The following is a 26,906-nucleotide window of genomic DNA, read 5'->3' as shown; positions in this document are numbered from 1 at the left end:
TTATACTCCAAAATGACTGCAGCATCCATAAATCATTATTTCTTACGTTCTTACTTCCTTATTACGTCGTAAGACTGGCATCTTATGACATCACACAGTCTGGTAATAATCTCCAAACCGTGGGCCGATGGAAGGTCGTCATTTTCAAGGACATTTGCCGAAGTTAAGGTCTGCAACTCGATTACTTTAATAACAGGTGGTAGAGACAGCTAGCAGAGACACTCCCTTAATTTTAGTGCTATTCTTTGCCTGACGCTGGGTGAAGTTTCTGTACAAAAATGATAAATCGGTCAATTTTAGTACCGAATAGCTACTTGAGGGGAAAATCATCTTTCTTGGAAATTTATCTGTTAGGCCAAAAATAGTCCAAAGTAATATTCACTGATTTCACATTTTGTTGCTTCTATGGAAAACTGGATCACTGGATAAATATGTTCGTTCCTTCCAGGCGGTTCTTCAGTATTCTTTTTTTTTTCTTTTGCAGAAGTTAGTACCGCTACATCACAATATTTTGAGCATAAAATACTTCCTCCTTGTTTGTGGTGTAATTTAGTTAGTTAAACAACGAAACCAAATGCATAACAACATATGTTTCCCACAGTAAGTGTGTGGATTTTTTGGTCTCCCAAACTTTTTATTGAATTCTGACGTAATAATTTGTCAGTAATTTATCACTACTGTTACGAAAATCTTTTTATTTTTTTTTCACTTTAATATTCGGATATTAATGCAATAATTTCCGTGTAATAAAGTAGAAATTTCATTATAGTAAAAGTAGCAATAATAAAGTTTTTTACAGTGCAACTAGTGTTACTGCAAGTGCTGCAATATATTTTAAATTTCCACCAGCCTAATTCTGTTCTCTAATATTTCCTAGTCATTTAGTGGAAAACGCGACGCATCTAAGAAAGAAAATGACTTAGGAAATCTGTTTTGAAACTGGAGAAGTAGAGAAAAATGAGGTAGTGTTAATTAAAAATTTTTTTCACAGTGAAAATCTTTGCATAATAAAAATGCGAACTGCCACCAGTATGAAATATAATAACCACAAGTTTTAAAAGAAGAATTCTTTATATGATAAATTATGATAAATTTATTGAATTATGACAGTAGATGAAAATCGTTTTAATTTTGACTTAAAAAGCTGGCTCGTATAATTCTTACATTTTGGTTTTCAGATAATACTTTTCCAAGTATAACCTTTCGGCGATCACTATGCGTTGTTGAGATCAATTCTTTCTTCCATTCTAGACGGAAAAGATAAACACCTGATGTTAAAGAAACAAATGATTCTTATCCTTTCTTAGTAATTTTCTTACAAGATGTTATTTGGTGTATTCGTAATATTTGGAGAATATTAGGATCATATTTTCATCTGTTTTTCTTTTCTCATTTAAGAAACCCTTCCCCCCCCCCCCCCATTGTTCTTGATTTCAATTTATCTTCTGCCTAATGAAGGTATATCCCAGGGGCAAATTCTCCATGCTTGCTGCGCAAGCTCATTAATTGAGAAAGAAGTAATATTTATTTGTTAATAAATGCATGCATTTATAAGCATTCCATTTAGGCTTTTATTTTTGTAGACAGAAGACGACTTAAGCTTGCGCGGCAATAATTGAGCTTTGCGTTGTGTATCGAAGGCCGATGCTTGCTCGTCTAGTCAAAGCTACCTTGGCTTGCTCGGTTGTGGGAGCTTCCAGGTCCTCGCTGTAGCATTGTGATTTCTTGCGAGCGCTTAGCCATTTTCCTTCACGTCGTCTCACTCTGTTGCTTAAACACAGGCCATACGTAGCTCTAGTCAGTGAGCTTCAGCCAGCCTTTAAAAGTGTGCGTGTTGCTTGGGAAAATTACGTTACAACCAACTTTTTATGACGATGTTATTGACCAGTTCATAAAGAAGAACCGTAGGGTAGAATTTGTATTCAAGTAGCTAAATTGAAAAAGATAGAATATCATTTGTAAAATAAATGTTGTTTTGTATGATTAAATGTTCATGAATTTCTACATATATAGTTTTAAATGAATCAGTTTTAAATATAGTTTTAAATGAATCAAATGGAATAATGAATCAGTAATTCATTATTCCGCTAATTAGACTTCAATCACACCTCTCACTCACTCCCTGAATGATAACAAGAGCAAGTGTGAATTTCAAGACCAGCATTCGCCCCTGGTATATCCAAAGTCTTGCTCAACAAAGGTGCTACCGTATTCACTTCAGTTCTCACTGCTAAGCGCTTTCTGGATATTTCAGGAATGAAGATTTCTTAATTGATTGCTGTGCTTCTTTTAAAAGAAGTTCACAGTCAGTTTTCTTATGAATATTATTTTGGAATAAAATATTTCTTAGTTCCACCCCTACCCCCTACACACTTTTTTTTAACATGGTCCGAAATCTCTTTGCCATTACTTAACGCTTTTTTTGATGGTTTACCATCTTATAGAATAGCTGTTGATATTCTGTGATTTTGGCTTTGCCCAACAACCTCGGCGAGGCACAAGGAGGCTTAACTGCCATTTGAACAGGAGACAAGCTTAGTGAACTCTCAAAGCCTATATTGGATTTGTATACATGCCTATTATAAATCTTAAACTCCAAACAGAGGCGCAAAAATTTATTAGCTTAGCAACATATAAAGGCATAAGAACGTATTCATTGTAGTAAAAACTTGACAGATGCTATAAATATATACATATTTTTTATACATATTTATATACATATTTTTTATTTAATTTAATACCAGTCTCACCTATAACATATGACCAGCACCGTAAATTGGTTAACGGTTAGAATGTCTGGGAACTGGGAGAATGAATTGAATTTTTTGAAGACACTTTAAGCTTTCAATAAGCAGGATGAAAATCATGAATTTGTTTATGTTGCAGATGAAACCCATGTCTGCGATGAGATTTGAATCCACTTTGCTTTTGTATCCGAAACTCGGTAACCAGATTGGCTGTTATTAATGCGATTTTTTTTAATTTAAATGTCGATAACCATCTTTATCCTAAAACGATTATATGCCTGTCTGTGTTTTTTTTTCTGTTATATTTTTTCAAGATTTATATAGTAATCATAAATTAAGTTTTATATTAAAATTGTTTTCTTACTTTTATGTCCCTTCGGTAAAAAATAATTTTCTCCTTGCTTTTCTTGTGATTACTACTTATGATTTTTATTTATAGCGTAAATAAAGAAAAATAGCTGACAGCCAAATATTCCCCAACTTCTCTACAAAACACCATTTATATTGTGATATTTACTTCTTTTTTAGTAATTTCAAATATGCAAATAATTTCTTGTTAGTTTTTTTTTAGGCGCTTGGTACTTATCAGTTTAAATTGTAATCTCTCATTCCTATTAATCGCTGTTGCACCTTGTAAAAGTGACTGGTTCCCTCCTTGTCGAAACGATCCTAATTGCTGCATCTCCTCTTCCCTTGTAAATGCGCATAATAATCTTATATAATAAAATTACATGCAATGAAATTTTATAATTATATTTGACGAAAAAAAATAATTTTTATCACTTTATTCAGTCTTTTTAAAGAATTTGTAAATCATTTATAGTCGGTAAAATGCATACGATTAGTAGTGACTGAAATATGGCAGCTTTAAAAAAATATTCTAATGAGAAATCAGTTTGAGTTTTCTAATGAAAAAATGCGTCTGATTTCAACAGTTGGTATGAGGGTAATATTTGGCTTATGTTGTCAGTTAATAAATGAGCTCAAGTAATACACAGATTCCTCCTTTCTTCTATTTCTCCTGCGCACACGCGTCAGTAATGTGCTATAGGTCTCCGTAGCCTTTCGTGTGTGGATCAGATATTAAAAAAAAAAAATTCAGTATCCTCCCTCATCACTAAATTTGCGACAGAGAACCATAAATATCCTTAATCGCATTTTCTTGATTTTGATTTATTTAATCCGCTCTTAAGTGAGATGAATACCATATCGTAATGTGCAATCTCGCCCTGCTTATTGCTAGAATGAATCATAAACAGACATTTAACCTACCACTCTTCACTGAGTTAAAAATCCATTCATTATTGTTTTTCACAATAAAAATGCTAAAGTTGGACTTTTTCGTTATTGTTTTGATATACATCACTTTACTGTTTTCAGTAGCTCAAATTACTTCCTCTGCATGAAAGTCTTTATGAAAAGTAAGGAAAATAACATACGTCACAAGTAATGGTAAATCATTTCAGAAAAGTAGAATTAGTGTGATTTAAATTTGTTATCCAGCATAAAATGCTATAAACACACGGTCGTGACACTTTTCTCGAGAAATCGAAAAACCTTAAGATTATAATATTTAATAAAATTTTATATATATAAACATTTTTACTAATCTAAAGCTTTTCCTAATCAAAATAAATAAATAAAATAGTTCTGGATTTGGGCATCCTGTATTGTGACAGATTACTGTCGTTAACTTTTCCAAGTATGCTCGTCCCAACCAACTACATTTACATTACCTTGATGCTATCTGATATGATACTCGCATTAAGTGTAAACAACTAAAGTAGCACTTCGCTAAATAAATATTGCCAATTTATTTAGTAAATTGTAATATGCTTGGAGGAAGAAGTTATAGGTTTTTGAAGGCAGTAAGTACTTTATTTTCATCACTGGTTTGTTTTTGTAAATCCATCTGTGCTTGGGAGAGGATCTTTCGCTAGTTTAACATGACAATGTTTCTTGTTTACAGTTATTCTCGGTTCATCATAGAAATTGGCACTGCCGGGACCCAGAACTTCTTTTCACTATCGTATTGTGCATCACCCTGTACGAAAAAATTAACAGACTGCTGATTTACGCTCATATACCATTAACAGTCTAACTCTTTAGGATACTTTCAACGTTAAATGGAATAACCTTGATGTAAGTACTTAACGCTTGACACATTTGTGATAAGATTAAGTATTATGCAAGTTAGCTGTCTACTTATTGCTACGTGTTTACTATTGAAAAAGTTCAGTTTTAGCAGGCATCATCTTATACCAGGGGAATAACTCCATAAATCTGATCACATGGAATCTCAACGCTTTCTGATATTCTTGGAGAGAGAGAGAGAGAGCGCCTTTCTCTCTGTCTCACAGATTGTTCCCAATCATAGGACACGATATTTTGTCAAAATCCTGATCAAATAACATTATGTCAAGAATTTACAATAGATGCAATCTTCAAAAGCCACGCCTTGATTGAATGCTAATCATTTACTGAGGTTCATTAACAAGGAAGGTGCTATATATTACGTCCCTATCCATTAGCTAAACTAAGGGATTCTTCATTAATTGCTTACGAAACTTCAATCGCTTCATAACTGCGACAGTAGCCATAACAAAGGTTTAACAAGCAGCGTGCAGCCATATGTAGGTCACTTGGCAGTAGTTTATTTTCGAGCAACTGTCATTACCGTAGCGTTTTATTCAAGGGGCAATACCATATATCGTCTTATGTCTCTTCAGTTTCCCCCTCTTCATGCGCCTTTTCATCTGTGTTGTAGAGATGGAAAAGGGGGGGGGAGGTTCGGTAACTCTACCGCTGTTCTGCAGCATATAATCCCATTATCTTTGATCACTGCAAATCGCCAACACACAAGCTTGTAGCGTGACTTTTCAGTACATTACTTGCCATTAATGTATCAGCTCCACGAGCGTTGAATGGTTGCCATGTCAACCCTGCCAGTAGGTTCTAGATAGCGTATACCGCTCAGGAGGTAAGACATGCCAAATGTAATTATGTCCCTCATAACTCCATAAATTAACAGATGTTCTTCGTTACTTCCTACGTCGAAACGAATTGAGGAGGGGGGAGGTAGTGAGAGAGAGAGAGAGAGAACACTAAGGCTTGGAGCTCTGTGAAACCCAAACGTTTAGTTAACCCACGGAGGGAGGAAGTGCAGACGGTTTCGCCATCTGGCAGTACCATTGCTTCGATTGATTTATTTATCGATCCACCAACGCCCATATATTGGGCCATTTGGAACAGATGTTTATAACGTGGCCACACCAGGAACTCCGACATTGCCAAGAAGCGCAATTATTTGGCGCACGCGCGTAATACTGTAAAACACTTACGCAACCATTTACCGAACACTTGTACAGCAACCGCTATTGTATGGAAGTTCACCATAAGCTCTGCTGGATTCATTTTGTGCGACGTATGAAAGGAAGACTGTCATGAATGTGCTTTCCTAAGAATGGATTACGTCAATGAATGCATTCAGTGGGCTAGAATAGAAGAACCGAATGGTTGCGTTATTGAAGTATACGGAATATCGGGACTTTATGGATCCCTGATTTATGAATCATCGTAAGTTGTGATGTTGTAAAATTGACCCGATTAACAAATAAGAATGTAGGATGCATTGCTAATCATCTTCAGGTGTCACTCTTTTAGAGATGAGTTTGGGAAAAAATTGCTAGAGGGGAAGAATCACAGAAGTTCACATACGTCTAAGTATTTTCTTAGAGAACTTTTGAACTTTGTCAATCAAAAGTTGTTCAATTTTGTCTTGACAAAATTGAACTTTAAATTTTGTCAAGACAGAAATATATTCTGAAAATTCGAATATCTATTTTGGATGTTTATGTGCTTATCAGAAATTGAGTACAAAAAAAAAAAAAAATTCCTTATTGATTTAAAAAAAAAAAACATGGTAGCATAGCATGTAAAATAAAAAAAAAATGGAAATAATTTTAAAATGGAAACTTTAAAGGCAAAAGTATGCATCTATATTTTTATGACGTTACTTGGAGGGAAAAGGTAGTCTGGAGTTCTCACAGCTCCAAAACTCCATGCTAATATCAAGTATTTGATAGATAAAGGGTATTGTTAATGACACTGATAATGTAGACAATAAATCTTAAGTGGTGGGGGGATGAAAAAACTAATCAGTTGGACTCGGCTGTAATTTAATTAAATTGCTATGCAACATTTTTATCCCATCACTCCGCTGCTTATTTTAGTATTTTTAGGGGCGCAGATTGGGTAAATTATGTACATATGAATGCACTGATGTCAGTATTGTCCTAATGAAATCTGACGCTGAGAATAAGAGCTAGCAGTTAAACCACCAGTGCAGTTTACTCGATCTGTTTTTAAACGCCTAAACTTGATGTTGTATGTCGGTATGATAGATTTCCAGTTTCTTTGTGCAATATTGGGAGATCAGCCTTGGCTAATGAGGTTCTACCGAACTTCTTGGGCTCAGCAAAGAGAGGGTGGATCTCAATGAGTGATCGCTAGAAGCGAGTACGGAAATGGGAGCTCTGTTCAAGAGCAGGGGATTTACGTCGTGTCTGTCACAAATCCCCTAACAGTGTCTGTTCGTTCCTAGATGCTTCCATTAAGTTTCGGAGTCTCTAGAAACGAATACGCATGCTCACTTCTCCTCTGATTCCTTTGATATCGATGTTGTCCATTAAAAGAGGAAACGCCGAGCTTGTAACAGAAGGAATAATGAAAGGAAGGTTGCTACAGATCGGAGTTGGCCTTTAATGGGTTGCTGCTGCTTTTTTTTTCCCTTTCCCGTTGCTATATTCTGATGCTATTAAATCAGTTGCGTTCAGTAATGAATAACTTCTCTCTGCTTATTTAAACCCATCCACACATGCGGCTCAGTTTATATGTATAACGACTGACTTTTAATTAAGTTCCTATTTGATTAATGTTTAAAATTCCATTCATATTTGACTGGTTTAATTAAATACATTTTGACGGCATGTTAACGAGATTTTAAAAGCATCTCAGATCTAGCGAGACCGTAAACTGAACAGCAGATAATGTTCGTGCGGGTGGCTTGCGCGCGCGCCTACTTGTTACTATCTTTTCTCCGAACATATCCGACAGTTCTGAGGCGTTCACCTTAGCACTAGTAAATTCTGAACCTGTGTGACACCGGGCGCCCCTAGGTGACCAGCCCAATGTGGGTGGGTTGCTAGAATTCCATTAATCGGTATGATGCCTAATCAATCTTCTCGCATTGCCTGTAGCCACAGCAGTTGCTTCTAGTGTTAGTCTCTCTGTTGACGATCCGTTGGCTGTGACTTGGCAGGCATAGGGATGATCAAAAGAAGACGGCTGTTGCATTTATTTAGTTCTAAATGCATCAGACATTAGCTTTTTCTTTTGATTTTAATGTAGGAATTGCATTAAAAAGAACTTAGACTAAATAAAAATAATTTTTAACTTCATTATTCGATTGCTTTGTAAGATTTTAAATTACTGCTCTTCTAAACTCTTCGAGTTAATCTTGCAGGTGTGTGTGTGTGTGTGAGAGAGAGAGAGATAATGATGTAGCGCTGACAGTTTTTTCTTGTTTCAAAATATGACGCTCTTAATAATTAGAGTATTAAAAAGCTTATTATAAATTCAAGCCTGGGGTAAAACGTTGAGAACTCAATTATTCGTTGTTGTTTTTTTTTTCCCAACTTTATATCGTGCACAAATAGCAGCAATCGCCACTCTTAGTGGCATTATTGTTCACCGATGCGCATTCTACTGTATGCGTGCTGAATTTGACAGCAAATCAATGTTTCTTTCGAAAGATGTCTTTATACACACACACTGAGATGGAAGTGGTGGATAAATGTTGACTTGTATTCAACAGTAGAACTTTCCAGAGTATGGGCATCTTGCTGCAATGTCTTACGGTGGATTAGGAGAATGGATATTTCGAATAACAGAACTAATGTTATTCGTACATTGCTTGAAGAAATGATGAAGTATAAATAAGTTTGATTTTGGATTCTGAAACAAATTATTTCGAATTGTTTAAGAATTGAAGGAAATCGCTGAATAGCAGACGAGTATTTTGTGAAAGAGATTTTTTGCAACCCGACATGTGCTTTGGCAAACACATCCGGTGCTGTCAATAACACCAGTTTTGCATTGAATAGAAAACTAAAGAATGGTGAAGAATAAAATACAGAAGAAAAATCCTAAAGTTTAAACGCTGAGAAAGAGCAGAAAAAATGTTTACGCACGGACGGTCTGGTCTGTAATTTCAAAAAAAAAAAAAAAACACTGCGAGCTCGGAATTTTTTTTTCTTTAAACACTAGTTATTCTTGTGGCCGACATCTACAGAATTGTTCATCTGTAGAGGACATTGAGCTTGTTATTTCGTATTTTTTAGTACACTATGTTTGGTGACTAAGCAGTACCTATATTGGCTGATAGTTTAATAAACAGCTTCAGTTAAGAATATTTGAATAAATCGCAGATTTCGTTTTCATCAGATGAGCTTTCTTACTCAGAAGTTCAGATCCTCCACTGCTCAATCGGTATTGACAATTGACAGAAAGATCTGGTTTCGAATCCTGTCTGAAATGCGAAGAACCTTCTTTTTTTTTATTATTTTTCAACTAAAGGTGAAAAAGGTAAAAAAACTTTCTACATCTACCTCTCCTCCTGAGATATTTATTTAATAAGGTCAAAGCACCTTTTAGTAACTTGTTTTGGTAAAATACTTATAAGCTCTGTATTACTTAACCTTGGTATTTCTAAACCTGGCTCCCACTGATGAGACCTCAATAAAGGTTGAAACCGGTCTGGGTAGTGGCCCCTTGCCTTTAATGGATAGCATCATAAATCTCTCCTCAAGGAGATGGGCTTTGCATTAAGGATAAATATTAAGAATAGTGATCGGAACTTATTCCAACTTTACCACGAGTTGCCTAGACTTGTACTACTTTACGGGTCACTTAGCCTTGCATTACGTGCAGGCGCAAAATTGACTTGTTTGTCTGTTTGCTTACTTGGGAAATGGAGTAAAAACCAGGTTTAAAATAGCTTGGTATCTTTAACATTGTGAGAAACTGGTTTTTCATCACTAAAAATAGGTTAACTAGTCAAAACAATTGTTTTGAATTGTTTTAACTAGTCATAACAATTCACACATTCATTCTATCACCTATGATACATTACACTCATTACCTTACTTGTTTCGACTATTAATTTCAAACAACTAACTTCAGACAGTGATGTAGCTTTGTTTCCCCCTATTACTAGAAAACTTTGCGGTTATTCAGTGGTTTTATAACTTGAAATTCAGAACAAAGAATACCAGAAATTTCAAAACAGTCTCTTTTTATATAAATGCAAAGATTGAGATCAATACTCAGCGTCACTAGTCATTGATTACGCATTCAGCGCCTTTTAATGTTCAAAAGAAGCACATTTTGCCTTTCTAGTCTGTAAAAAAAAAAAGTCTCCGTTACTCAGTTGGTGTAGATAAACCTGTTAATTGGTTTGAAAAACCGTGGTTTGAATCCTGTATGACGTGAAGAACCTTCATCCAATCTTTTCAATTAAATGGTAAGTTAATTAGTCTCATAAAGGGTTTTTCGTTCTTCAGAACAGGCAAACGGGTCGCATATACACCCAGGTCTACTGCAAAAAAAAAAAAAAAAAAACTTGCCCTAACGGGATGCAGCACAGGAGTGATGTGCCAGCTGTATCGATTCGTCGTGACTCCTAATCAGGGGTCTCTACCCGTCCTGAGGGAAGATGGGTTGAAGAAGATATTCTCTAAAATGCCTATCATCACATACTGATATCTGACAACCTTTTAAGTCAGCTCTGCCGGTTTTCGGCAATCGGTTGTCTACTTGTCTGTATTGAGTTGTTATTAGCGGTATGCAAAATCGGTTAGAAACCTTTTTTGAAGGAATGAGGTCAGAGCAATAAACAACAGAGGATTAAATAAAATATATTTGCCATCTTGGCTGTTGGAGTGTTAGCACACTCGCTTTCTAACCAACAGGCTGCAGTTGGCTATATGCTTTTCTTTCAGTGGTCACACGCACATAAATCTCCCAGTGCGAAAACACCTTCTCACTTATTGGAAGTCTGAAGTGTCTTGAAAAAGTTCTATGTCTGGTCTCTAGAGCAGAGATTCCTGTAAAAATTAATAGTAAAAAAATAATCCTCAGCCCACCCACAGTACTAATGTACTACAGTTTGAAAACCCTTTAATGTTTACATAAAAAATAGACAAATGGTGGCGAATCATCTATCTAGGCGCTTCTTTACGATACTGTATTTTAATCGTAATGAAATGGGCTGATGAGAAAGAACAAGAGTTCATAAAACCTTGTATGACAAACTTCACAGTAAGAATTCATATTTTTGTTTAAATCCTTTACTAAAGCGTTAGCAAGCAAACATTTCGTATGAGGTAACCTCAGGACCAATCTATTTGAGTACAGAATGTATCAATATCAAACTATCATCTGTAATCCCTTAATTTTCCTCCAGATTTATAAAACCATGCTCTGAAGCTGGCTAATACGCAACTCTTCTTCCTATCTCATCTCCAGCCTCTTTGGAACAACCTTTTTCCATCTTTTTCCAAGCAATAAACCTTCCAAGAAGAATGGTTTAGGTTCTTTATCTTCTCTCATCCATGTGTGGTATTGTTATATAGATTCTGGGACCTTTTATATAAAAAAAATACTGTTGGACTATTCAAATTTTGATGGTCAAATTCCACTCAAATTAGATTCAATTTGGTAAATATCAAATACTCCTTAGAAATGCTTGCTAGCTGAATCAATGATTGCACTTGAATTTCATGTGAACTGGGTAGATTTTTTTTTCGACTTTATTCGTAAACCTCTTATTCAATAAGTTTAAAACTTCGCGGGCATGGGTAAACTGGAAGAGAATAAACACAGTTAACTATTAAAACTAGTCGCCAGAAATGATACTATTTTCACCCATTACTCCCTTTAGCACTTTACCTGTTAGATGCAGAAACGAGTTTCTAGTAATTATAATAAGACTTACACCATTCATTAAACCCAACTGCTCTACTACGATAGCTTACGCAGATGACCTTTGCGCATTCGTACTCAATGCGCACATTGGCCTTAGTTAATTTAGAACCGAAGCCATTTGAAATCTTACTAACACCTTCTTCACAAAAGGAGCCAAACTCTGAATGATTCTGCCTCAGGATACTCACAAAGGTGGGCTTCCACCAAGGAGTGCGTTGTATATTTCTCCTAATTAGAGAGACAATTCAATAGACACTATAGTGAATGCGGACTGACTGCTCTTCTAGCAACGGCTTTTGCCTCGCTGATTTCTGCAGCATGTGTAGCGTATTGATGTCGGATAACTGTGATATATATCCTGGGGATATTAAATTTCCTATAGAATTAATAAATGCTTTGGCCGTATCGCCACACGTGGTGGTGTTGCACCTTATTGATGAGAATGAGGACGGTCTAATTAGCCAACATTGGTTAATTTGCTTTTATTAAATAGAGCATCAGTCTTAGCCTTTTATATAATGTATGCATATTTATCCAACTGCTAATTTCTGCATCGCATGCAAATCTGTTGGGATGGTCCAGTTACGCAGTGTAAATGAGTGCTGCTGTAAACTAGACTATTGCAGCTGTATATAATAAAAAGAAGTTTGCTATTTTTCATTGAATAGTCTTTTAGTCAGAATATTGCATATCAATAGAATATATTTTTCATCTATAAGAGATGTTTTCTAAACATAATAAAACACATGTATAGAAACATTTTGAACACTTATGTAGATCGCAAAACAAAACGTGTAACTTTTAAATTTAGGTGGAAATTTTATTTTCATTTGCAAGGTTGCAGAGAAGCACCAGCAATATAAATCAGGTACACATTTTCTTATTTTATTGGAGATTGCGCAATTGATCATGTTTATTATTCTCATCATATACAATATATTAATAAATGTACAATTAAAGTATACTATCGACAATTTTCTGTTGAATTTTACATTTTGGACTGATGGTTATAAACAAATAAAAAAATTTCCTTGTATATACAAATAGGGTAAATACATTATCAGATAGTTTCGTAGCATATATAAATATTTAAAATAAGTTAGTGAGTTTTTACAATATTTTATTTCTTTTTATGTATAATTAAGAGCCGTAGCCATACTGGTTACTAGAAAATTAAATTTGCGCGATAGTCACTGGATTTTGCAGTGAATGTATCTATGAGGGCTCACATAACATGGTATATTAGAATCATAATTGGACATGATATATAAGTTATAGTGATCTCTTATGATATCCTATATCACGTTCACGCGTAGACCTACATTTTTACCGTGTAGGCATTCGGAACCGAAATCTTACGGAACAGGTTGGTTACTCCTTATTCCTGGAAGTATCCTATGGCCGTATGCGGGATGAAAAATCCCAGATAAACTTGGGGGGGAAAACCCTGCTGCCCACGCCGGGATAACTTTGCTGTAGCTGAGGAAGATCCTCGAGCTCCTCACATCGTCGACGGGAATCGAACCCAGGCATATAGTTGCGAAGCGCATAGCCACTAGACTAACCGCGCGGACTCTTGTGATATACGTTTAAAATAAAGGGAAACAGTATTTAATCCCATGTGGTAGTCTCTTAATTTTTTTTTCTGAAAGCATATTCTCAAGTTATTGATTTTATTTCATTTGGGAGTTTATTGTAGCTGCTTGTTAGATATTCAAAGGATTTATAAAAAATTTCTTTGTTTGCCTTGGGTACTACCAGCACGTTCCAGCCACAGCGTAAACCATAGTCTACATTATATACCGAAAAACTTACAATGTTCTTTCTTACCTATAATATACAACAATCAAAATAGTTTCTGTAATGGCAAAATATTATGAATGGCAAACAGATCGTTGGTTGAATGTGCGAAGTCAGTAATGGCTATAACTCTAATTATTCTATTTTTGTATTCGTATCAAAAGAAGCAGATTGTTGTAGTGATCTCCACCCCAACAAGTGACACCATATTGCAGTGAGGACTTTACCCAAGAATAATATAAGCATCTTAAGAATGATGCATTTATAATTTTTTTAACATAATATATTCTGTTAATTACAAACCTCAATTTATTTGTTAAAAATGCGATGTGAGTTCCATTTCAGATTGCCTTCGATATGGAGGCTGATATACTTGACTGAGTTTATGCTGATGATATGCCAGAAGTGGTGTCAAGTTCAGGTGATTAGTAAGCATAATTTTTCAATGAGGGGTATTCCCTATTACGTCTCTAGAGAATTGTGTTGCTACTATTTGAAACCTCGCCTAGACGCTCAACTCGGCCATTCTACTGGTCATCAGTTGTAATGGATAGAATAAAAAAGAGCTGGGGGCGCAGATAAAATTTGTAACAGGTATGCTCTTTATATTTTACCAGCTTATCCTGGAAATCGATTAAACATTCTTTGAATCCGAGCTATTTTGGGACACATTTTTAAATATCTTCATCAGTATAGATGGCGAGTCTTTTATCACAGTGTTAAGTGTCACGAGCATTGAATGTGTGATAAAAGGCTATATCACAGCTGAAAATTTCAAAAGACGTGGGATGTGAACAACATTTATAAGGGTTTTTCGATTGAGGGCGAGTTAGCCCGTCTCACAGGGATGTAGTCAGCCGGCACTAATCCACTAAATCCACTGATATCAAAGTATTAGCTGCTTCGAGTGTAATTTGAAAAAAAATCTATTCAAAATAAACTACCCTAAATGTACAGCACTTCATCAGATATTTAGGAAAATTTACTTTGAGCTTATATACTTACATATGACCATAGCAACTTGAAGAATATTGCCAACAAATTCATTATCAGTAGCCTCCTAAAAAATGCTTAAACCCAAGTGTTTTCATCAGGATAACACATTCTTATACAAATCGCATTATGTGTACGTCATAATCGAGGTGCTCGATTAGTGAAGAATGCCATATCCACCGCAGTGTGAACCGTGTGATTACTGGAAATTTATAAATGTGCATTGTTTTCGCAGTAGAACATGTCTCCTTTCTCCGCAGCATATCTCTGCTTCCAAGCTAGATGTATTTTATAAATTGAGATTGCTTCTGGGAATGCGACAAAGTTAAGAAAAAAATAAGAAAAATTCATGATTTAAACCGTACACAATTTGCTCTTCATAAGAACGAATTAAACTTATAGAAAGATGGCCTAAAGTTGTAATTTCAGTAGAACTTTCGAATAGCCGTAGCAGGATGCTTTCAGCATCATAGTTTCAATGCAAACTATTGTTATGAAAGATCTCTTCTGTGTTTTTTTTTTTCTCATTTAAGTGATTAAATTAAAACTCTGCTCCTAAGAGAAGAATCAGAACTTGAGAACCTTGAGTATTCCTTTAACATATCCTGTATTGTTTTTCCTCTTTTTTTTTTATTTCTCTCTCTCTCGTACTGATCAGATTTCTATGACCGTCGTTTAAATTCATTGTTTAAAGCATTTTCATTTTCTTCTCTCGCTATCATTCGCTCTCTCTCTCTCACACACACATATATGCGTTTGTTAGTGTCTAATTTAGTTGCTAATAGTATTCCATTAAATGTGTGTGGGCTTATGACATGCATATGGAAGTAAATACTAGATTCATATGGTAACACTCCCTTGCAATATTTACCGCTTTAGTTCTCTCTATTCCTGCATTTTCTATTCAAAATGGATTTTTAATTGTCCCTTGGAGGCTAATGATTTGCTCTGTTACTTGGTTGTTTTCCAAGAAGCCACGTCATGACTAAACTCAGACGACCTTCCAGCCTACATAAAGCCATTTCGGTGGGAAGAAAAGAAAGTTGTGCTTGGCTCCGTATTTTCCTTTTGAAAAGGGACCTACCTGTAACTGGACTTGCACATAACCTTATAATTTACTCAAGAAAACTGCGGTGTTTCCTTGTACTCGCAAAAGAACGAGCCCAGTTCATGGAACTCTAACGCGCAGTAATGACTCAAGATGCCATTACAAGACTCGTTAAGGCCGACTTCCGGCATAAAAAAAAAAAAAAAATTATACACGGACCACATTTATATGGTATGACGTGGAGTATTTCGACTTCCTTTCATGTAAATAAGTTCATGAAATAACCCTCTTACATCCAACATCTTACATAACACGAAAATAAGATACAATCAAAAAACGCAAATAGCAGTTGGAATTATCTTTATGGAAATTTACGATTTGAACTGCACAAAATATACTTGTATATGTAAAAATGATACTAAGATATTTCTATAGCAATCAGCAAATAGTTCTGCGTTGTAATACAGCATAAATATGCGAAGTACGGGAAAAGTAAACCTGTGTTGCTTCTCTAATATAAATAGCATGAAATCTGAGAATGGAATGATATACAATCGGTCTATTTCTTCACGTTGATATTAGTTTCAGACTGACTAACTTCAGCTATCTGAATGGCAGAATGCAGCCTCTGCAGTTTTTTTTTTTTTTTCAATCTTAATGCTCTGATGTGTACATATATTTATGTACGCATAAGAATAAAAAATGTGTGTGCGTAAGAGAGAGAGACTCGCCGTCGAAAGGTTATAAGCCTATGGTGTATTAGTACTGTGGGTTAAGGATTTTATTTCCATTCATTTTTTTTTTGTATGTAGGTCTCTTTTGTTGGAAGCTTGAAATGGCTTTAAAAAGTGCTGTGTAGTCTATGGTGCAAGAGGGAAGAAATCTTTAATTATGTAACCTTTAACCCACCGTTTGCAATTAATTGGGGATTTGAAATCACCCATTATTGCAAAGTAATCTCGTTTTTTTTTAATGTGTTTCCTTGGTTTATGGAATAGTTGGGCAAGAAGAAGAAAGCATCTAAAGGAGAAAAGTCCAAAAAGAAACTTCTGTCATGTGAAAATCTTTTCGATTTTCTCATTAGTGAATCCAGAGTCGACATTTAAAGATGAAACAAGTCCAAACTGGATGACGCAAAAGTCAAAGAAAGTATTTTTGTTGATCTACAAATTAGAGATTTTACATTATCGCATTTTCGAGTGCAGGCGAACTCCGTGGATATATATAAATGGAAACTGTAGATCAATAGTTCTTACTTTCTGAGTGATGACATCAAATACCAGTCAGCAATTGCTGCACAACTAGCAATATTTTGGATGTCATTAAAAATACTTTTAGATCCTAATTTCTCCCCAAACAAAGCATACGCTTTTAGCTTTCTCCCTAAAAAACGTTGAAACACGATAAGCATCATGAAACAATGTTATTAAGGAAGATGGCATTCTATCGTGATGGGGAAACTAATATTAGTTTTCTAAAAGGGAATATGATGTTGTTCATATAAGAAAAAAAAAATTATGAAATGAACAGTCAGAAGAGGATTTTTTTTCAACTTTTGTTTTCTTCATGTTTGTCTTTTTTTTTTTTCATCCATAATGATTCAATGTTTTAAGTTATTTCATGTCTCACTGCATATACATAATAAGGTATTTTGTTTGCCTTCTTTCAAGTGAATAACAAGTGATACAAAGTCATATTTGGAATACAAATAAAAATTACAGATGACAGAAAAGATGCGTTCTACAAATTTGTGAGTGACATTTTCATTATCTGCATTTCCGATTTAGTTAATCGAAAAAAACAACAACAACAGGTTTTTAAGATAAGTATTTTATCCGTACTAGTAAGAATTGTTTGTGCACATGTTTTTGCAGGATTCAGACGAAACAAACATAAGATTATCAGTTATAGACCGTTTTGCATAGTGGCGAGCATCATTTGTTGCTCAGTTGATTTTACTGATGGACTTTCGATGACTCGTTATAACGCAATTTTCTCGTAAAATGTTGGCAGTACGTTAAAATTTATTCGCATTCAGAATTCTGTCACTATTGTTTAAAGTTTTTTTTTTTCTGATGTCTAACCCGGTTCGCCTGAAAACTCCAAATTGTATTAGCAAGTTTCATCAGAGAATATCTTAGACCGCGAATCCTAATCTCGAGATAGAATGAACCTGCCAATGTTTTTTTCGATAGTTCGTATTCCTTTCCGATTTATTGCTAAATTATAGCGTGTATCGTCAGGAGAATTGATGAAATGCAGGTGCTACCCGCAAACATTTCAAGCATGGAATGCGGCCCCGAAGGCAGAGTTAAGTTTGAGACCTCCCATATTCTAGAAGAACAGAATACAATTATCGAAATACCTTACTCCTTTGTTTTTGGCAAGACGGCATGCGCCCCAATGATAAGCATAGTATAATCTGATTTTTTTTTTTTTTAAATCCCTCCACGCCAGTTTTCTGTACTTTAGTATCACACGAGTAAACTGTTGTTGCCGGTACACCGCAGCTGGGGCACATAATTACTAGTTCACAATACGCAATTCTTATCCCCCCCACCCCACCCCGCCCCAGTGAAATAACCTTCCGAGAGCATTTGTCACTTCTAACTAATGCTACCGTTCAAGGTTAATATCGTCCATCTGCAAGTTATTTTCCATTTAAATCGACTTCGTGCACTTCTAGTTAATAAGATCTGCCTGCAACAACGACACACATTAACTTGCTCGTACTAAATGAGATTCCTGCACTACCATTATTGCACTGTTTATTTTTTCTTTTTAAGTTGACTCCATTAAATAAGAAATAGATAATAGATGGACTCTGCGTTATACTGTTATATCGCCTTGCGTTGCATGAACCGAAGTTCGTGCCAGGGTCAACAGTAAAAGGAAAACCCGAACATTCTCATACAAGCATTCAATAAAAGAAAGAGTCAATTAAAACTCCAATCTGAATAGTAAATTAAACTTAGCAAATCAAATACGATTAATAAAAGTGCATTGACTTTTTTATATCGAAACATTTTTGGGTAATTAAATATCGGTTGTAACACCTGCTTTTTTTCCCCTCGAGTTATTTAGACATTCTGAATACTAAGATCACACACGACCTTTATGCAAATGAGTTGATTATTTTAATACCAAACAATTATCTCCTGAGTGGTGCTAATGACGTCACACATCTGTAGATTATCTTTATTTCATTGACAAACGAAGACATTTTTTTCATTATCCATTATCATTCTGTACCTTTTGAAACAAATTAGCATTTTTTTTCATTATTTCTTGTCCATGTGCTCAAATGCTGACAATTATAGAAAAAAAATTATACAGAATACTTTTCCTAGATATTCGCCAATTCTCCGCTAAAGATTTTGTGGGCCTTTGTTCTTGAATTCTTCAACTCGAATCTTCAGAGATCTAAGGTGCCTGAGCCTTCAATACTTACACATTTCTTTGAGCACAAAATTTATGCATTTAATCATAATGCAATAATTGTTAGTATTCTTTTTATTTCAGCATAATTCTAACTTCTGGTTTTTTAATGCAAATATTACATACGTAATAGATAGCAATTTGCAGTTGTCGTTAATTTAATTGTGACGAAGGTGCTTACGTATACTTCCACTAAATAGTTAAAATTATCTGGACTGGAAATAACTGCAGAAATGTTCATTGAATATTTTTGGAGAAAATTGAGGAGAGGGTGGCTTGACATTCTGCATGATGAGTACAAATTATTTACGAGATGACATTTAAAATTGCCGTAAAAACTGTCACGCAGTAATAAACGTCACGTTTCTTCTGCCCAGATTCGTGATTTAGATATATCTTTCTTACACCATTACACATTCTCTTCGTTGCTTAGTTTATTCGAATTCATAAATCACTTTTAGTTTTAAGACATTAATGGGAATTCAGATTATTTCTGTGCGGAAAACGTTCATATAACCGAAACTGTCCACTTTGAAGGTAATGGAGATCTTCATTTCTTCACAATATTCTTTATTATTAGTAATCTATTGTAATAAAACAGAACGAAGTTCCAGTTTTCGAGAGCAATACCATTACTTTGGCTTTTAGAATCCGCATCTCACTCCTATTGCAGGGGAGCACTCCCCGATTTTTTTCTTTAAAATCAATTGTTAATTCCTCCAAAATGAAAACCTCGTGTAATCTACTGACTTCACATTCCTTCCTTGTGGTAAACATTCGGGATGTGTTTATTTTGCCGTATTTCTTTAATAGCGTCATTCTTTCTTATTCGTTCCAGCTACAATTCCATAGACGTATCGAACTGTAGCTACATTCTAAAACTGATGTTTCGCAAAAGTTTTGCACAGAAAAATTAAATAGCGATGTCCAGGTAATCCGAAATATTTTATTGTGGACATGCTGATGGATAGATTAGCTTTGATTTGTTAGGGTGGAATTTCAATTCCTTAAGGTTATAGAACATTGAGTGCCATGACCACTTAAGTGGTATTTATATTAATGGCACCTTTCTCAGAGGACAGCACCCGTCACGCAATGTGCACTGAGGGTATTTTAATTGATGCTTAACTGTAAACAGGACGTACACCTTACGGTTATTTCTCAAAATCAAAGATGCGTAACATATTCATACAGTAGTTGTTAGTTTAGTGTTTTAGTCTTTGCGTGTACCAAAAGAAGTAAATATAAATATTTATCAGTGACAATTTCTAGATGTAGGTACTTGGAAGGCACTGTCGTTTTGAATTAATGCACACTTCCGATAATCTCAGTCACGTCTGAATATTATTGTCCTAATATAGAAAACTTAAGTTTCGGAAACGTTCAACAGATATTAGGCAAGAAGCAAAATGGAAAAAAAAAAAAAAAGCTGATGTTACTTGTTTTTCATTTTTCACACATTTGAACACATTAACACTTGTTGGTTAATATCTTTAATTTTTTTTTTGTTTTAAAATGTTTTTTTTGTTAAATATTTTTCAACTCAGAAAGGATTCGTATTAGAAATACGATACACACACACACATAGCTGTTAGAAGAATATTTTAGACTATAACATGTTATTCTTCTGAGAACGAGGCTTAAGTCATGCCGTTTGGTGGCTGATATCGACCACCATAAAATATTACACTTTTGGGGTTCCTCCGATCCGTTCATTTTGACTTATAAGACAGAGATGTGAATGCAGCGACCGATGCGTAACGTGCTCCGTCAACCGTAGAAGCGGTTTCGATTGTGGCGAAGTGGACACTTGCAGAAGTGGAACAGAAAAGAATTTGAATTTCTTGGCTTTTTCAGACAAGTAGGAGGAGTATATGAGGGTTCTGCTTCTGTGTGTGTGTGCGCGCGCTCGCATGTGTCTTCCTGAGGATATTCGTTTCCTGCCATGTCCTCTCATCTTACAGAGTATTTGTTATCGGTTATAATCGATACTAAGATAATGACAGCAAGAATCATGGGAGCTATTTAGACTCTGCGAAGTAGGGCTGTAATAGCAGAAAATATTATTACCAAGAAAAATGGCTAGTGATTGACTACCTAAACGAATTGCTAGACCGTTAAAATAAAATTTATGTGAGTAACTTCCTTTTAGTTGAAGCCTTCGGAAGCGTTGCCATTTACGATCCTTTTATGTTGTTCATAAATTGTACTTGCAAACGGAAACATCTACCGGAAATGGAAGATTGTAATGACGTATGAGTGTTTTGTTTAGTCTAGACTTCTTACAAATAAGAAGTGAAATTCATTGTAGTACAAGTACGTTTAACATCCCGTCATTTCTTTGGATATATTTCAGTAGCCTAAATGCTTTAATGTGTTTCTTTCATACATCACATGAGGGAGTTAAATTCATGTTGGAAATATATGTAACATGACATTGGACACAATATTTGCTGTACGTCATCACAATAAGACCCTAACTGAGTTAGCGTTGTGTTTTGTTCTGTCTGGACTAATTGCAAATAAGAAAGTGAAATCAGTCTGATACATCTTATCACAATAAGACACTAAAGTTATTGTCTTATTGTGATATATAGCAACGTTTATTGTATCCAACTTTTGTCCTCGTATTTTTATTCGTGCTGATAACAAAGTTAAATACACTCACTCTGTTTGTGATACTGTACCATGACTTCAGTTACTTCGATTTCTGTTCAGTCAGTTGAGTCAACGAGAAACAAGTGCACCCAACCGCCATGACGTATATTATCATCAACAAAAATATAGATGTGAAGTGTATGATTAAATTTGCATCATCATTGAACTAATATTGATACGAAGTGCGTGCAACATGATTGACGTATTTCATCCACCATTGCGTGATTAAAAGCAATTGGCGAAAAATAAATAAAAGTAATGTTCTAACAAATATACCTAAGTCATCACAGCTTCACTCTAAAATGTTGTCCTGATTATCCTCTTAAGTGACTTAGAGCTGAAAGTCCAGCGGCACCAGAACAGGACTGTGCGAAAGATGTTATTCGTATTAGAAATTTGACTTCTCTATCGTACTGCTGTCTCTAGGAGTGTGTGTCATGTGTTGCTTGAGTTTCAGCTTCCCTCTTTTTATTGCAATATTTTGCAGTATTCCGTTGCATCGATTGTCTCATTTCTGGGGAAGAAGTTCTCTAATAGGAGGTGCTGTGCACTCCTTTTAAAAAGGATGTTATTTATTTATTTTTGAGGCCAAGGGATATTTCCATGTCTTGGAATTAAAGTTTGATTCAGTATGATGCGATGATTTCACTGTCATCGTGTATGTTTTTGTTGAAGCATGTTCCACCGAATGTCTTAACATACAAACTGGTTACACTCCTAAATGCGTAAACGCATACCTGAGATTTGGTGATGCACACTGTTCTGTGCTTGTAGCAGCTATCATGTCTACCAACGAGACAGTTAATTCATTTTCACCAAAAGATGTTTCTGTGACACTTTTGGAACAAGCCCTGTACCTAAGCAGCTCTGCATTTGCTATTTGTATCCAGTCAATTTTCCATCAAGTCGCCAACTCTCGTGATCTACCATTTTTTGCAGTTATTGGATGACCACATTCCATTGTTATACGCAGGGCTTCGATTGTAACTGAATGGAAATACAATACTTTTTGACCTACAAGTAGGAATGAAATAATTAAGTTTCTTTAGTTCATGACTGTTTCTAATATCTCTCAGAAATAAAACAGTAATTAGCTTTCTTCTTGCCAGAAGCCGAACATTTCTTTGAATATTTGAAGCTTATTTGGATTACAATTGCAAGAATACTGCGGCTTGCAAAGAAATATCGAGTGAGAAAAGACGTGGAACTAGACTTGGGAATTCGGTCAAGGCGGAATTTGAAACATTTCTCGTCCATAATTTGCTTTTGTTATCTTTGTTTATTTTTGTCCTCTTTCTACTAGATATAAGTAGGTTAACGCTTTCTCGTTTAATGGATAGAAGATAGAGATGTCACAACTACTCGCTGCATTTTCGAGTGCAGTGGATAGATCTGCTCGACATGAAGGAACACTAAATAGCTTTGAAAGGATCGGAGCCAGTCTCGTCACTTGGTATCTCGGGTGATTTTTTCTTCCAACATAAGACATTACGTTAGAGAGATATATAACATCATACCGACCATCATTTGCGAAGCTGGTACTGCCTTTCACGTGAATTTGTTTAACTGTACTTCTTAACTTCCCCAGTGCGTCACACATTCACTAAAAACCCAGCGACGCTGCTCAGCGTTTGGAGCGGAAACCTCGCATCCATCTCTGGAACGTGTAAGGAGACAGCACTTCGTGACTTCTATTGGTGAAATGGAAAGGATGGGAATTTTCAGACGTAAATCACCTTGGAATTTCATAAGCTTCGATCACCGCGACGTCTGTCTGCCTACATAAACGACTACATGCCTACAAGGAAATGACGTTCGTTCCTTGGAATGTTGTGTGTTGAGTGTCAGATTGAAAATAAAGCTTCCACGTGGTATACGGCTAGACAAACATCTGCGTGGATATTTGGATGCATTCTGGGCAATATGAGTTGACGATGTACAGTCTGTAGAATCTCATATTTTCAATCGGTGCGTATCTCCCCTTCAGCATTACTGACTTAATTTAGGTTTGTGTGTGAGTGCTTACACTGGAACAGTATATTTAAAAAGCTTGCAGAAGTCGTAAACTGCTAGTGTTTTGTGTATCTTTTTGAGTGTACAAATTAGTCAGCGTTCCTTCCTACTCTTTCAGCTGCACTTTTTTACAGAATAGGTGGGAACAGTCTCGAATCCGTTTAGACTATTCGAATAACATCCAATTACAGCAGCCTTGACTTCATTAATCAAATAATATATATTCACTCCTTGAGCTGTGCAACTTTGTTTCGGTAAAAGTCACATATGGGAAAGGTCAAATGAAAAGTAGGGTGTGGTAGGTATAGAACACAAGTTTTGCTCATCTCCTTTCACGAGTGATCTAACCAACTCATCGGTTCTTTGGCAGGAAACTGCTTTGCAATGCTTATTGAGAGATGTGATTACTGCCCTCATTTCTGTTAAATAACTTTTACGTCTTCTCCTGATGTGATTTTCCGAGAGGCTGGATCTCACAAACGAGCAGATGAGACGTATCATCATGTAAGACGAAGTACTATCATCTGAATTGTGTTTTTTTTCCATGAAATTTGCGGTGCATAGCCAAAGAGGACCAGAATGCATTGTTATGGTAGAGAACATAACCTCCTATCTTCCACTTCTGTGGCCTAGTCTGTCACAGTTTAGCAATCTCCTTAGAACCTCGTATATAACGTTTGGCTCAGTTTTGTGCTTTACGGTACAAATTTAGATTTTTTTTTTTTCTAATGGATCCACTACATTGGGTTTGGCATTGTTACCCCGTTTTTGTTTTTTTTTTTCATTACTGTGTGTATTATCATTATATCTGTGGCTTCTTCACTATACTTCTCATCGGTGTAAATTTCGCATACCTCTCTTATGATTGGTGCATCATACGTTTTTCTTATTTGTGAATGCATAAACAGCAAACTTAAGCACTGTAAGTTTGAAGTGGTGTGAAAGGGTGCTGAAATATATAAATAGTTTATAACAACCTTTTATGGGTGAGATTCACAGTGAAATAAATAATCGACATTTCGTTCGACTAGTAAGGAACTCTGACCTTAAAACTCAATACCTGGTATGGTATGTAATCCATCTGCACTATCGGAAAAATATATTTCTTCAACTGAATTAAATTTCGAAAATATTAAGTAAAAATATTTGACGGTAAAATTTGTCGTTTCAGTTTGTGGCTTGTGTTGTTTGGATGATTCATTGCTCCAAGATGCTTCGCACAAATCAGCAATGATTTAAACAATGTTCTCAAGTGTAATTTATTTCTCATGTATCTTACTATGAGCTGACTGTGAAATCCAATCTTAGTTGAGCGATTGGCAACCTTTTTTTACTAAAACTGCATCCCCGAGCTCTCCTCTAAATTACGTTTGCTCTTTTATGGTTTAGTCCATATACTGTATAGCCAAACAGCGAGTTTTTTTAACAGAATTTAACATTACTGGAAAGCTGATGACCGTGTATATTATAAGCCCTGTTCAGCAGATAGGATTGCTAGATTGAGGCGTAAATAATAAGCGGATAGTTAACAAAACGTCATCACGATGCAATATTGGAACATATTAGCGGATCGTCCCTCAACTTCCATCTGAAGTTGAAATCTGGGCCTAGTTTCCTGTTTAAGTGCATTCCAACTTAAACGGAGTTAGTCAGTCTCATGCAGTAGTGGCCGAACCCCCCCCCCCCTCTCCTGGAAACTTTGTTTTTTCATCTATTAATAAAAAACAAACCGGCCTGAAGAATACACACTTAATGCATAATACAATGGTCTGATCTCATAGCTTTAGTTGTTTTGGTCTTAATTCATAAAGTCCATTTATAATCCTACTGATTGTTTAACATTTTGCCATAATGCAATGCTAGGAGAAACTAGCATTCTAACTAGTAATAAACGTGGAATGACATATGGCGAAGGATCGTTTGTACACAGAGATAGTCGCTAAAATTTACGTGTATTTACTTGCACAGAATCCGGGTGACTTGATGTCCCGTTTTCCTTAGTTTTCGGTCGTGTCTCGGTGACGTATTCTCAAGCCGTAACTGCATGAATCAGAGGTGGTAGCATGAAGGGTTATTAGGTGAGATCTACAAGTCAAAAAGGGATGTCGAATAAAACAGTATTATTTGACGCGTTTTGTTTATTACAAAGTGAAAATTTTCAATTTTCTTGTTTTTAAATGAGTGTGCTCTGCCAAACGTGAGAAGCAATAGTACAGTATATTAGGGTAGCATCTCACTTTTATGAAAATAGATCCGATTAATAATTTTCTTAACCTAACTTATGTATCTATATACATCAGATTTTGATTTATCCTTATCTTGGATGGCACGGAGAATTAGATTTTAAAAAATCCTATAAAGACCATATCTGTTGTTTTTTAATCGCCATCACAGTTCTTCCTATGGAAAGTGATGTTACTTGAAACTGTTACGCATGAACTTCATGTATTTGTTATACTGATATTTTTGTTTTGGTATTTAATAGCTATAATTAATATTCTAAAATATTCTCTGTGCATTCCGAAACTCCTGGGATGCTTCCGATTTCTTCTCCTTGCTCTCCGCCTACGGGATCAGACTTAAACGACAGGATTCGTATTTGCTGACGTTTTCATTTGATATATATCTTAAAGAATGCGAGAATAACCACAACTGCACATACACCGTGGTACTTTCGGCACATGATATCTGTCAGCAGTTTGCCTGAATATTTCACAAACCAAATATTTCAAGTCTATCACAAAGCTGGGCTGTCATGCAGCTTGTCAATCTGTCTCGTGAAGTGTACACGGATCTGACTCCACAGGTGATAATGATGACGCGTGTTCATGTCCTATCAACTCTCGAGACAGTTGGAGATGGCAGCTTTCTCTTCTAGGCTTACCTGACGCTACGACTAGATGACTGCGCATCGTTTGATATCGCCATTTTTATCCCTTCTTCCTGCTCCTCTTTTGCTATCATCCGATTTTCCGTACCAGAGAAATCTCACCGCAAAAGGGAAGCCGCCAAATCGTGTTACTTCGCTACTCCTGTAACATTACAAGATAAGGAATGTATGCCAAAGAAACCTCTAAGTCTGACAAGGATTCTAGCTTTGGAATAACGAGATTGTCTTTTTTGTGGTGTTCCGGTGTACATTTAATGTGCTCGTGTCGTCTGTG

General features: G+C 35.6%; 1 protein-coding gene across 7 annotated transcripts in view; it reads left to right on the top strand.

The window, feature by feature from the left end:
- Positions 1 to 26,906, top strand: part of LOC150094422 (tyrosine-protein phosphatase Lar-like) — a 1,380,317-nt gene that overhangs the window by 101,403 nt on the left and 1,252,008 nt on the right. Inside the window, exon 1 of one of the 7 annotated variants that reach the window (XM_090412198.1) lies at positions 4,869 to 4,889. The exons of the other annotated variants lie outside the window; for them this stretch is intronic. The gene's annotated coding sequence lies outside the window, so the exon portion shown is untranslated. Of the gene's footprint in view, positions 1 to 4,868; positions 4,890 to 26,906 lie in introns of those variants that run through there. 7 annotated transcript variants of the gene reach the window in all.

Source organism: Typopeltis vanoorti, chromosome 22 (assembly GCF_054136105.1).
Source record: "Typopeltis vanoorti isolate ZY-2024b chromosome 22, IOZ_Tvanoo_1.0, whole genome shotgun sequence".
Taxonomy (NCBI): Eukaryota; Metazoa; Arthropoda; class Arachnida; order Uropygi; family Thelyphonidae; genus Typopeltis; species Typopeltis vanoorti.
Note: the sequence above shows the minus strand (reverse complement) of the source record. Positions and strands in the feature narration are given on the sequence as shown.